The sequence below is a fragment of the Pelophylax lessonae genome, assembly GCF_965119305.1.
Source record: "Pelophylax lessonae genome assembly, chromosome: 9".
NCBI classification, from domain to species: domain Eukaryota; kingdom Metazoa; phylum Chordata; class Amphibia; order Anura; family Ranidae; genus Pelophylax; species Pelophylax lessonae.
The window spans coordinates 131772770-131785147 of record NC_138776.1 but is presented as its reverse complement, the minus strand read 5'-3'; the positions used below and the strand labels follow the sequence as shown (position 1 = coordinate 131785147).

The following is a 12378-nucleotide window of genomic DNA, read 5'->3' as shown; positions in this document are numbered from 1 at the left end:
AAGATCAGTGCTAAGGCGATATTTCTCTCAGTTTCTGGTGAGTGGGGTACCGAGAGGGGAGCACCAACTCACTAGGACTGAGCACCGGCACTTTATTTATATATTTTTGAGCACGGAGCACTTATAGGAGCACAAGAGACTTGCACTTTATTCAGTATTGGAAGATTACATATGTTATGAACTTTGAATCTATTTATATTTTTTTCACCCATGTATTTTTTATGTATAAAATGTCACACATATATGACTGATTTTGGTACATATTTATGCTGATATTTATTGATTATTCACAATTTTTAATGTGGTAACACTATATTTATATGCACAAGTTGCACAGTTATTTATGAACATTTATTTGCACAGGCACTTTATGATCATATTTATTAATTGATGTTAATGGTTTCGGTTTAAGCAGCGCAGGTACTTAGTTCTTAACATTGTCTGAAAGGTATCACCTTTTATACCAGCAGCAGCTTATTTATTTATTGATTAATTAATGAGTTTTTAGACATATTTGTATTGTTTTCACTTATATTCACCGAACCAAGGTATCCTAAGCGCAAGCCCCTTACATTTCATGGTGTCCTAATGCTTTCAGCAATCACAAACAAATGAAAGAGTTTAGATAACTAGGGAATTGTGTATAGCGATTCTTGGCATGTCATGGCTGTGAATGGCAGCAGCATGCACAAAGCACAAGTCCAAACAATCTTAAAGTGGTATTAAACTCTAAACCAAAAATGTAATATAGTGCAGCTTACCAATCCTTAAATGTGGTGGGTGTGTTAGTTTTCTTTTCTTAGTCTCTTTCCCTCTGTTTTCTCCTGGTGATCTAGCCAGTAACACCCTACTGTATTAGCATGCCCCCACTCTGGATGAAGCAGCACAGAGACATCTTTGTAAAACCTCATTGTCAACTTTGAGGAAGGGGAATGTTAGATGTACTAGCAGATTTAGATACACCTACAAATTGAAGCCAAACTCCAGTTAAGCAGATACAGCAACAGTTTCTTCTCATTTTCTCTTTCGTTTTTTGAAGGCACAGCTCTTCCATAATAGTTGAATGTAGGGCTATAGCGTTACCTTCAGGAGTAGGACACTAGAGAGAAAAAAAAAACAGAGCACTGCCTATGAGCAGTCCTAATAACAAGCAGCTCAGTCTTTTCTGCCTAGTGTTAAAGTGGGGACCTAGCTTGCAGCTGGGACCTGTAGTTCCATAGCATTTGTTTCTCTTTTTCCTTTTTCCTGTGATGATTTTCAACCAACAGCTGGGCTGGGAAAAAGGCGGGATAATCTAGATCCAGCAGCAACCCTAGCCCGACCAGTGAGTGAATGCAGATCCTACACGCTGGGTAGGCTGTGACAGCCCCATCCTGCAATCGTCTCATGAGGACATACAGTATCTCACAAAAGTGAGTACACCTCTCACATTTTTGTAAATATTTTATTATATCTTTTCATGTGACAATGCTGAAGAAATGATACTTTGCTACAATGTAAAGTAGTGAGTGTACAGCTTGTATAACAGTGTAAATTTGCTCTCCCCTGAAAATAACTCAACACACAGCCGATAATGTCTAAACTACTGGCAACAAAAGTGAGTACACCCCTAACTGAAAATGTCCAATTGGGCCCAAAGTGTCAATATTTTGTGTGGCCGCCATTATTTTTCAGCACTGCCTTAACCCTCTTGGGCCTGGAGTTCCCCAGAGCTTCACAGTTTGCCACTGGAGTCCTCTTCCACTTCTCAATGATGACATCAGAGAGCTGGTAGATGTTCGTGACCTTGTGCTGCTCTACATTCCATTTGAGGATGCCCCACAGATGCTCAATAGGGTTTAGGTCTAGAGACATGCTTGGCCAGTCCATCACCTTTACCCTCAGCTTCTTTAGCAAGGCAGTGGTCGTCTTGGAGGTTTGTTTGGGGTTGTTATCATGTTGGAATACTGCCCTGCGGCCCAGTCTCCTTAGGGAGGGGATCATGCTCTGTTTCAGTATGTCACAGTACATGTTGGCATTCCTGGTTCCCTCAATAAACTGTAGCTCCCCAGTGCCGACAGCACTCATGCAGCCCCAGACCATGATACTCCCACTATCATGCCTGACTGTAGGCAAGACACACTTGTCTTTGTACTCCTCACCTGGTTGCTGCCACACACACTTGACACGATCTGAACCAAATAAGTTTATCTTGGTCTCATCAGACCACAGGACATGGTTCCAGTAATCCATGTCTTTAGTCTGCTTGTCTTCAGCAAACTGTTTGCGGGCTTTCTTGTGCATCATCTTTAGAAGAGGCTTGCTTCTGGGACGACAACCATGCAGACCAATTTAATGCAGTGCGTGGCATATGGTCTGAGCACTGACAGGCTGACCCTCACCCCTTCAACCTCTGCAGCAATGCATATGACGCTGAGCACGTGCATTCAACTTCTTTGGTTGACCATGGCGAAGCCTGTTCTGAGTGGAACCTATCCTGTTAAAACGCTGTATGGTCTTGGCCACCTTGCTGCAGCTCAGTTTCAGAGTATTGGCAATCTTCTTATAGCCTAGGCCATCTTCATGTAGAGCAACAATTCTTTTTTTCAGATCCCCAGAGAGTTCTTTGCCATGAGGTGCCATAGTGAACTTCCAGTGACCAGTATGAGAGAATGAGAGCAATAACACCAAATTTAACACACTTGCTCCCCGTTCACACTAGATACCTTGTAACACGAATGGATCACATTAAATAAAGAGAAATTGTCAAAGCACTGTCAATTGCAAACCACCTCCATCCCAAATTTTCATAGGAAAGCAAAAAAGAACGCCCAGTGGGACTTTGAGTGAGGTGGATGCAAAGAATGATTGAGGAGCATAAGTATACAATAACAACTTTATTTAGTACATATATTACATATCAAAATGCATATTAACAACATACATCAATACATAGCATAAAAGCGTAATGGCATAAATAGCATGAATAAAAGTGAACAGCATGCATAAACTCATAATTGGAGTGTAAGCTCGACGCGTTTCGTGGGTCCTAGTTGCCCACTCATCAGGAGCATGAGATAGTATGCCTGTACAAAAATAAGAAACTGGAATGAGTCTAATGTAGATATGCATGGAATTAGCCAGCAGTTGTGAGACTACAACATAAATATGTATACCCCAAGTGGGGGAGTCGCACTTACATGCGGCTGGGTAAAAAATGAAAAATAGTGGATGAACGCTGTCCCAGGGTGGAAAATCGAGTCTGATCCGGGAGCTGACGGGACATGGATGCATGGCAACAGAATGGAGGGCCAGGTGAGAAATCGTAAGTGATGGGTACCACATCCTGCTTGATGGTATAGCAATTACTGGAAAAATATAAATATATATGTGTATGAGTATCAGAATATCGCGTAAATATATGAAAATCCATATGCGATAGTAATATGAATGAATCTATGCCAGTAAGGGCAGAAAGTACAAGCAGGGAGAGGAAAACCGTGAACCCAAAAAGGGGTGCTAAGGTGTGCAAACCATGAAACAAAAATGGGAAAAGAAGGTGAAGTGGAAGAAGCAGAGAGTGACATGACACCAGGGAGGAAAAATGGCTAATTGGGCTCAATTTGGACATTTTTACTTAGGGATGTACTCGCTTTTGTTGCCAGCAGTTTAGACATTAATGGCTGTGTGTTGAGTTATTTTGAGGGGGCAGCAAATTTACACTGTTATACAAGCTGTGCACTCACTACTTTATATTGTAGCAAAGTGTAATTTCTTCAGTGTTGTCATATGAAAAGGTATAATAAAATATTTACAAAAATGTGAGGGGTGTACTCACTTTTGTGAGATACTGTATATATGACTGGGCACCTGTCATCTGTGTCACAGTGTTTCCGTACCTGACAGCCCCCCCACTTTTTGGGATAAAGGTTTTACATAACTAAATACAAAAATATATACACAAAAGAAAAAACTAGGAGATGCGCTAATTAACAGTTTAGTATAACCCTCCAGCTGGCTATTGATGATAATTAGACAATTCAAAGGGTGCTTCTGCTCTCTATGGATCCTCTGGACACATCTAGACAAAAACATCTGGACCATGCTCATTAGGATCTGCACGTCCAGCATGGTGGTGGATAGCCTTGGATGTGCTGCCAGAATCCAGGCAGCTAGGTTGAACATCCACAGCTCCCCCCTCCCCTGTTGGGATCTTGAGGTGGTTTAGGAATGCGGCCACAATGGAATCCTTATGCTGTATCTTTACACAATGTGGGTTTGACCATTTTAGTATTTTTAACTTCACCATATTAAAAAGAGTTACACTAGGGTGGCTTTGTGCTCTCTTTTGTTGATTGTTGTAAGCACCCCTGTCAGTGGTAAATGGTAATGTCTCAACCAACCCCCTACCTGCTACATTTCCTGGACAACTGGTTCTGTTGAAAAATAACAGTCCATCTCATCTAAAAATTGATAAGCTGCAATATAATGAATGTTTTCAATTCTAAATAGTACCGCACTAATATATTTAAAGTGATAGAACCATAAAAAATGTTATAATAACCACTTCCGGACCGCCCGCCGCAGCTAATTTGCATTAAATACCGTGGTTATGGCAACAGATAGCTGCCATAACCCTGGTATTTTTTTAAACAGCGGGTGGTCCGCTTTGACAAAAAAGTGGTTACTTTTATGGGCGGCGGGACAGGTGCCCCCTCCTGCCGCTCCCCGGTTGTTTTCCCCGCTTACCGGACCAGTCATTTCCTCTCCTAGGCAGGAAGTCAAGTGAGGGCAAGCTGGCCCCCACTCGACTCTATGGCCTTGGAGGACCAGAGCGACGTCAAACGTCACTTCCTCCCAATGGCCTTGAAGGGCCCATTTTTTTCATGATAAAAAAAATGAAATTTTCTCTTACGTCCTCCGACAGTCGCCGCCACTTCCTAATCTTCACTAATGGGGTAATTGACCTTTGCTCCGCAGGAGTAGCTAGGCAACAAGATTTGTTAATATCAAAGCTTTTAGCATATCACACCCCTAGGGGGCGGTCCCCTCAGTCAATACCTCCCTGCTTCCAGCATTCTCAACTCAGTTTTCAATTGCCTAGCTTAGGAGTAGCTGGCTGTTCCTGTGCTGGGGCTTTCAGTCTCAGCCTTCTATCCTCTTTTTGATTTTATTTCAAGTGTTTTTCTCTTTCTTTTACTTAGCTGTTTTTTTCTCAGCATTAGTTTAGTTTTCTTCGGATGAAGATGATCATGCGGAGCTGGGTCTCGGTCTGGCCACCCTGGATCCCAGGGCTGAGAGCCAGGGGTTTCCCCAGCCTGCCATCGAGCGTTCAGCTCAGGTTTCCCTGACATATTGAACGACCCATCCCTGTTCGCTGCAGGGATGCTGCCTGTGAGGTGGCTACCTCACCGGACGCCATTTGCGGTTTCGCACCGCAGTCCACTGCGTCCTGGCTGCGTCACTCCCTGTCCTCAGTACAGCGGTTTGGTCGCTAGAGAAGGCTCCCCACGCCATACGGACTGGTAAGTAAATTTCTATGTGGGGACCTGTCTGTTTGGGTGTCAGTCTGTGACTGTGTGATCCTGCATGTCTGTGTAAGTGCTTAGCTCCCTGTCAGATTCCTGTGTGGAATAGCTGCCTTTCTGTGAGCTGCGGGGGGAGGGGGGCTCTCCCGCTCTGCTGTGTGAGATGTATGGGGCAGACTGGGCTCAGACATGCTATGCGGCGACCGCTGATGCGGCCCGCCATTTTTCTCGGCAAACTGTGGTGACCGGCCCTGTGTGTTACAGCGCGGTGTTTTGGCGCCAAACGCGCCATTTTGGCGGCGATCGCTCCTGCAAGCACATGTCGGCGCCATTTTCTTATTGCCTTGATTCCCTCAGCCGAGCGGCCATGTTTGTGAAGCCTTCATAGGCTATATAGGGCGGTCAGTCATTGCATCACTTCCTTTTTCACTGGAACAGCGATCGGTGGCAGCAGCTGTGTGCTCTCTCCAGGTTTTTGCCTTCCTTATCCTGTATTTCCTTGCTCAGTGCTCCTTATCCCTGCGGGGGTCGGTACATACAGTAGTGTGCGGTGGGCTGCGCTCGCCGCGGTCTTAAAGGGGCAGTACTTTATTTTCAGTTGATACTGGGGCATGGATTCTCAGGATTGCAAGTTTCCTCCCACCTTGGTGGGGGGCCAAGGGGCTGCTGCATCCCCCGAGGGGGCTGATCTGGCTGCTGTTGTAGCGAACTTGGCTTCTCAGGTGCAGATACTAATGGCTGATCGATCCGCAAAACGGCCCAGGTTATCTATTTCCTCTGATTCAGAGGGCGATGGGGCTGCTATGGCTGGAGTGCCCTTCTCAGGGTCTCGTTCATCTCTGGACCTTGTGGGGTCTGAGGGGGAGGCTGAGGTAGAAGGAGTTGATACTTCTCCCCCCGGCTCGCCTGAAGAGCTTGCACTCATGGATGAGTTGATTACTTCTATCAAGGAAACACTGCATCTGCAGGATGAACCGTGTCCTCCTGCTTTGATGTCCTCTTATGGGACGAAAAGGAAACGCAAATCAGCGCAGGTTTTTCCCTGCCCTGCGGAATTTCAGCGCGCTGTTGATGAGCAATGGCGCAATTTAAAGAAGCCTTTTACTGTGCCAAGTAAGTTCAAGCTGCGTTATCCATTTACACCCACCACTGATGAGCGTTGGTGTGTGCCGCCTCAGGTGGATCACACGGTGGCAGTTTTGAATAAATCTACTGCGATTCCTGCTGAGGATACCCCGGTGTTCCGGGACCCTACGGACAGGAGATTGGAGTCTCTGGCCCATCATACTTATACGGTTGCTGGTTCTATGCTGAAGCCTATTTTTGCTTCCATTATGGCAGCCCATGCTATTGCAGATTGGACGCAGGTGCTCAGGCGCACCCTGGTGGCTGACTCAGCCAACGTTGTCGGCGGAGCAATGGTAAATCAAATTCATCAGGGTGTCATGTATTTGTGCGATGCGGACTTGGATTTAGTCCCTTTGGCTGCGCGCCTCTCCAGTGTAGCGGTGTTGAACCATCGCCTGATATGGCTGAAATGTTGGTCGGTTGACCAATCTTCTCGCAAGACTCTAGCTAATCTTCCCTACGCGGGATCTCGCCTTTTTGGCGAGTCTTTGGATTCTCTGATAAAGGGAATTTCCGGGGGTAAGAGCACTCTCTTACCCCAAACTCACAAGAATAAGTTTGTTCGCGGTAAGAAGAATACCTCGTTTAGGCCCTCTCAGGGGTCCTTTTGTGCCTTTCGGTCGCAATACAAGGGCAAGCCCTTCAAGGGCCAAGGCTCCCAGAGGAAGCCGTGGGCAGGTAAGCGGAAGTCCGGCCAGTCCGGGTCCGCTGCCCATAACCAATTCGGCCTGAAGGGGCGCCCTCACCCGGTTCTGGGGAGGGGGGACGTTTGCTCGGTTTTCTTCAACCATGGCTGTCCCACATTCGGGACAGGTGGGTTCAGGAAATCGTTCGATCTGGATACAAGATCGAGTTTCTCTCTCGGCCGGCGAGCGGATTTTTTCCCTCAAATCTTCAGCTGTCTCCGGAGCGTTTGCAGGATCTGCACCTGGCGGTGCGGGATCTGCGGGCCCAGGGAGTGGTGGTTCCGGTGCCTCATCGGGACAGGTTTCGGGGGTTCTACTCCAATCTGTTCACTGTGCCCAGAAAGGAGGGCAAAGTGCGTCCGATTCTGGATTTGAAAGCTCTGAACCGCTTTGTGCGGGTTCGCAAGTTCCGCATGGAATCTCTGCGCTCAGTGGTGGCTGGCCTGAGTCCGGGGGAATTCATGGCCTCCATCGATCTGAAGGATGCGTACCTTCACATCCCCATTTTCGAGGGTCACCAGAGGTACCTTCGATTCGCCATTGCGGAGGATCATTACCAATTCGTGGCGTTACCCTTCGGTCTCGCTTCGGCTCTGCGGGTTTTCACCAAGGTGCTTGCGCCGGTCCTGGCTTTATTGAGAGCCCAGGGCGTCTCTGTCTTGGGATATCTGGACGATATCTTGCTTCGGTCTGCGACCAGTCAGGGCCTGGTGAACGACCTGTCCACCACGATGCAGACTCTGCAGGAGTTTGGTTGGACGATAAATTTTCCAAAATCGACGTTGTGTCCGTCGGTACGTCTTCCCTACCTGGGGATGATCCTGGACTCTGCTCAAGCGAAGGTCTTCCTGCCGGAAGACAAGCTCCGGACACTTCAGGACGAGGTCAGGTCCCTCAGGGACATGTATGAGATGCCTAGGTCTAATGGTCTCGACTTTCGAGGCGATTCCCTTCGCCCAGTTTCACACGCGGGGTCTTCAGGCGGAGATCTTGGCCAAGTGGGACGGGCGTCCACAATCTCTGGATCGGCAGCTTTCGTTGAGCCGCCACACCCGAAGGGGTCTTTTGTGGTGGCTCCAGTCCCCGGCGGTGTCGGGGGGCAAGTCCTTTCGTCCCTTGTCGTGGACGGTGATCACCTCGGATGCCAGCCTGTCGGGCTGGGGTGGTGTTCTGGGCGTTCTCTCCGCCCAGGGAACTTGGTCGGAGGAGGAATCCTCCCTTCCGATCAACATTCTGGAATTGCGAGCGATAAAACTTTGCCTTCTGCATTGGTCGGAACGGCTTCAAGGCCGTCCGGTTCGGGTTCAGACGGACAATGCCACAGCGGTGGCCTACATCAACCATCAAGGGGGCACCAGGAGTGCCCGTGCTGCTCGGGAAGTAAACAGCATTCTGTCGTGGGCCGAGACGCACGTCCCGGCGATAATGGCTGTACACATTCCTGGGGGTGGAGAACTGGCAGGCGGACTATCTGAGTCGCCAGACCCTGGACCAGGGGGAATGGTCCCTTCACCCGGATGTCTTCCAGATGTTGTGCGAGAAGTGGGGTCTTCCGGATGTGGACCTGTTCGCGTCTCGTCTGAACAACAAGGTGGAAAGGTTCGTGGCAAGGACGCGCGATCCTCGGGCAGACGCCTCAGACGCGTTAGTGGCGCCCTGGCATCAGTATCGTCTGATGTATGCCTTTTCACCGATTCAGCTGCTGTCCAGGCTGCTTCGCAGATTGGCCTCGGAACCGCACACGGTGATTCTGGTGGAACCGGACTGGCCTCGCCGGTCTTGGTACGCAGACCTCGTAAATCTGGCAGTCGACGCTCCGTGGCGTCTGCCGCTTCGGGACGACCTTCTGTCTCAAGGGCCGATATTCCATACTGCTTTACAGTCGCTGGCTTTAACGCCCTGGCTGTTGAAAGCCAGGTCCTGAAGGATAGGGGTCTCTCCCCTGAGGTCATTCCCACTTTGATCAAGGCTAGAAAAGCCTCTTCGGGAAAAATTTACTACCGTACTTGGAAAGCGTACTTTGCCTGGTGTGAGTCCAGGGGGTATTCCCCTTGCTCATACTCGGTGTCGAGAGTATTGGCTTTCCTCCAAACTGGAGTGGACCAGCGTTTGGTGCTGGCCACAATTAAGGGTCAGATTTCTGCGCTGGCCGTTCTTTTTCAGAGCCCAGTGGCGTCTAATTCATTGATTAGCACCTTTTTTCAGGGGGTGCGACATTTGGCCCCTCCTAGGAGGGAATCTTTGCCTCCATGGGACTTGAACTTGGTTCTGTCCGTGTTACAACGGGCTCCCTTTGAAAAGATCAGGGAGATCTCGTTGTCTCTGTTGTCCAAAAAGGTTGCCTTTTTGGTGGCGATCACTTCGGCTCGCAGGGTGTCGGAGCTGGCGGCTTTGTCCTGCAGCTCTCCCTACTTGGTGATTCACTTGGATAAGGTGGTCTTGCGACCTAACCCATCTTTTCTTCCGAAACGGATCTCGGAGTTTCACCTGAATGAGGACATAGTCTTGCCTTCGCTTTGCGCGAAGCCTAAGCATCCGAAGGAGGTGGCTTTGCATGCCTTGGATGTTGTTCGGGCGATCAGGGTTTACCTGTCATCGACTAAGTCCTTTCGCAAGTCGGATTCCCTATTCGTCCTTCCAGAGGGACCTCGGAAGGGCCTGGCGGCGTCGGCTGCTACCATCGCCAAATGGATCAGACAGACGATTGTGCAAGCCTATGCTTTGAGGGGGAAGGTTCCTCCTTTCCCTGTGAATGCGCACTCTACCAGATCTCTGAGTACGTCTTGGGCCTATCGTCATCAGGCTTCTGTGGCCCAGGTGTGTAAGGCGGCGACTTGGTCGTCCGTTCACACCTTCTCAAAATTTTACAAAGTGGATGTTCAGGCATTGGCAGATGCTTCCTTTGGCCGTAAAGTTCTTAGTGCGGCAGTGCCTTAGGGTCCCTTGTTTGGGCCCTTGGCTGTTGGGGTGTTTTTACCCCCGGGTTACTTGTTCTTCCTGGGTTGTTGCTCCTGTTGAGCACGTTTTCCTGTTGCCAGGTTGGTTCTCTTACTTTGGTAAGGTTCCTTTCTCTGATGTGGGTACTGCATTGCTTTATGCGCGGCTGCGTTTTTTCCCACCCCTCATGTCTACACTGCTTTGGGACGTCCCCATTAGTGAAGATTATGAAGTGGCGGCGACTGTCGGAGGACGTAAGAGAAAACTGAATTTTTGTAAAATCTTACCGTAAAATTCCTTTCTCTGAGTCCTCCGACAGTCGCCGCCCCCGCCCCTCTTTTGGGGTTTGTTTATGTACTCTACTGCTATGCTACCAAACTGAGTTGAGAATGCTGGAAGCAGGGAGGTATTGACTGAGGGGACCGCCCCCTAGGGGTGTGATATGCTAAAAGCTTTGATATTAACAAATCTTGTTGCCTAGCTACTCCTGCGGAGAAAAGGTCAATTACCCCATTAGTGAAGATTATGAAGTGGCGGCGACTGTCGGAGGACTCAGAGAAAGGAATTTTACGGTAAGATTTTACAAAAATTCAGTTTTTTTTTTTTGCTTTTTAGTGTAGATGTGAGATCTGAGATCTTTTTTTACCCCAGATCTCATATTAAAGAGGACCTGTTCTGCTTATTTATATTACAAGGGATGTTTACATTCCTTGTAATAGGAATAAAAGTGATCAAAAAAAATAAAAATGTAATGCCTCCCAGAACTCGCGAGCAGAAGCGAATGCATATGCGCCCACATATGTAAACATATCTATCTATGGAGATCTTTAAGTACCAATTAAAGTACCAATGTTATTAGCCATTCCACAAGCGTGTGTAATTTTGATGCATAACATGTTGTTGGGTATCTTTAACATTATAGAAAAAAACTGGGCTAACTTTACTGTTTTCTTATTTTTTAATTTAAAAAAGTGTATTTTTAAAAAAAAAATTGTGTTTGTAAAACTGCTGCGCAAATACAGCGACATAAAGTATTGCAACGATCCCATTTTTATTTCCTAGGGTCTCTGCTAAAAAAATATATATAATGTTTGGGGGTTCTAAGTCATTTTTCAGCAAAAAATACTGTTTTTAACTTATAAACAACAAGTGTCAGAAATCGGCCTTGTCCTTAAGTGGTTAATAAACCACAATGCTCAATACACAAAAATTAACATGGATTAAATCCAATAACAGTGCAACAAAGAAAATGTAATTTACATCTGTGCAAAGCAATAGTCCGTGCAATAAAAATAGGTAAAGTGATAATAAACAGATGTAAATGCAATCTCCTATTAACAGCTGCTGTATCCAACCAGTGCTTCTCACTCCCAACTGGTGTTCAGAATGAGTGTTCCACTTTTCATTAGTACCCAGAATCCTCCTCCTCACTGGGAACTCTGCAGCCTAATGGGCAACACCAGGCATTTCCAAGCATACTTCCGGGAAAAGGCATGCATTGATCTAATTTAAATGTAGAGATCCCACTCCCACAGGGGAGAATATTCCTAGAGTGGGGAGCACTTGGCGGTGACATGGTGATTGATTTTGGACACTAATGAAAAGTGGAACACTCGTTCTAAGCACCAGTGGGTAGCAAGAAGCACTGCTTGGATACAGCAGCTGTTAATGGGAGATTGCAATTGCATCTGTTTATTATCACTTTACCAATTATTTTTGCACAGATTTAAATTACATTTTATTTTATTTTTTGCACTGTTATTGGATTTAATCCATGTTGATTTTTGTGTATTGAGCACTATTGTTTATTAATATAATTTTTTTTCCCATCACTTTAAATATCTTAGCGCAGTATTATTTAGAATTGAATTTATATGACACACTATGAGAGTGTGGGCAGTATCAGTGGCTTCGTTGAACTCACCCTTTGGGACAACATTGTTCATTTAGGTGGGGTAAGTAGTTTACAAAAAAAGATAAGATTTCATTTTCTGTGACAAGAGCACTGTGTTTTTGGCAACGGCAACAGGTATTGTGTCTGCACTTGTTGAGAATGTTCTAATCCTGAAAATGTAAAATGACGGCAGCTGCCACATCTAAGGTCTGGCAATTTGTAATAT

The 12378-nt window shown here is 46.8% G+C and overlaps 1 protein-coding gene across 2 annotated transcripts in view; it reads left to right on the top strand.

The window, feature by feature from the left end:
- PLCE1 (phospholipase C epsilon 1) overlaps positions 1-12378 on the top strand; it is a 677378-nt gene that overhangs the window by 511553 nt on the left and 153447 nt on the right. The gene's annotated exons all lie outside the window — the stretch shown is intronic.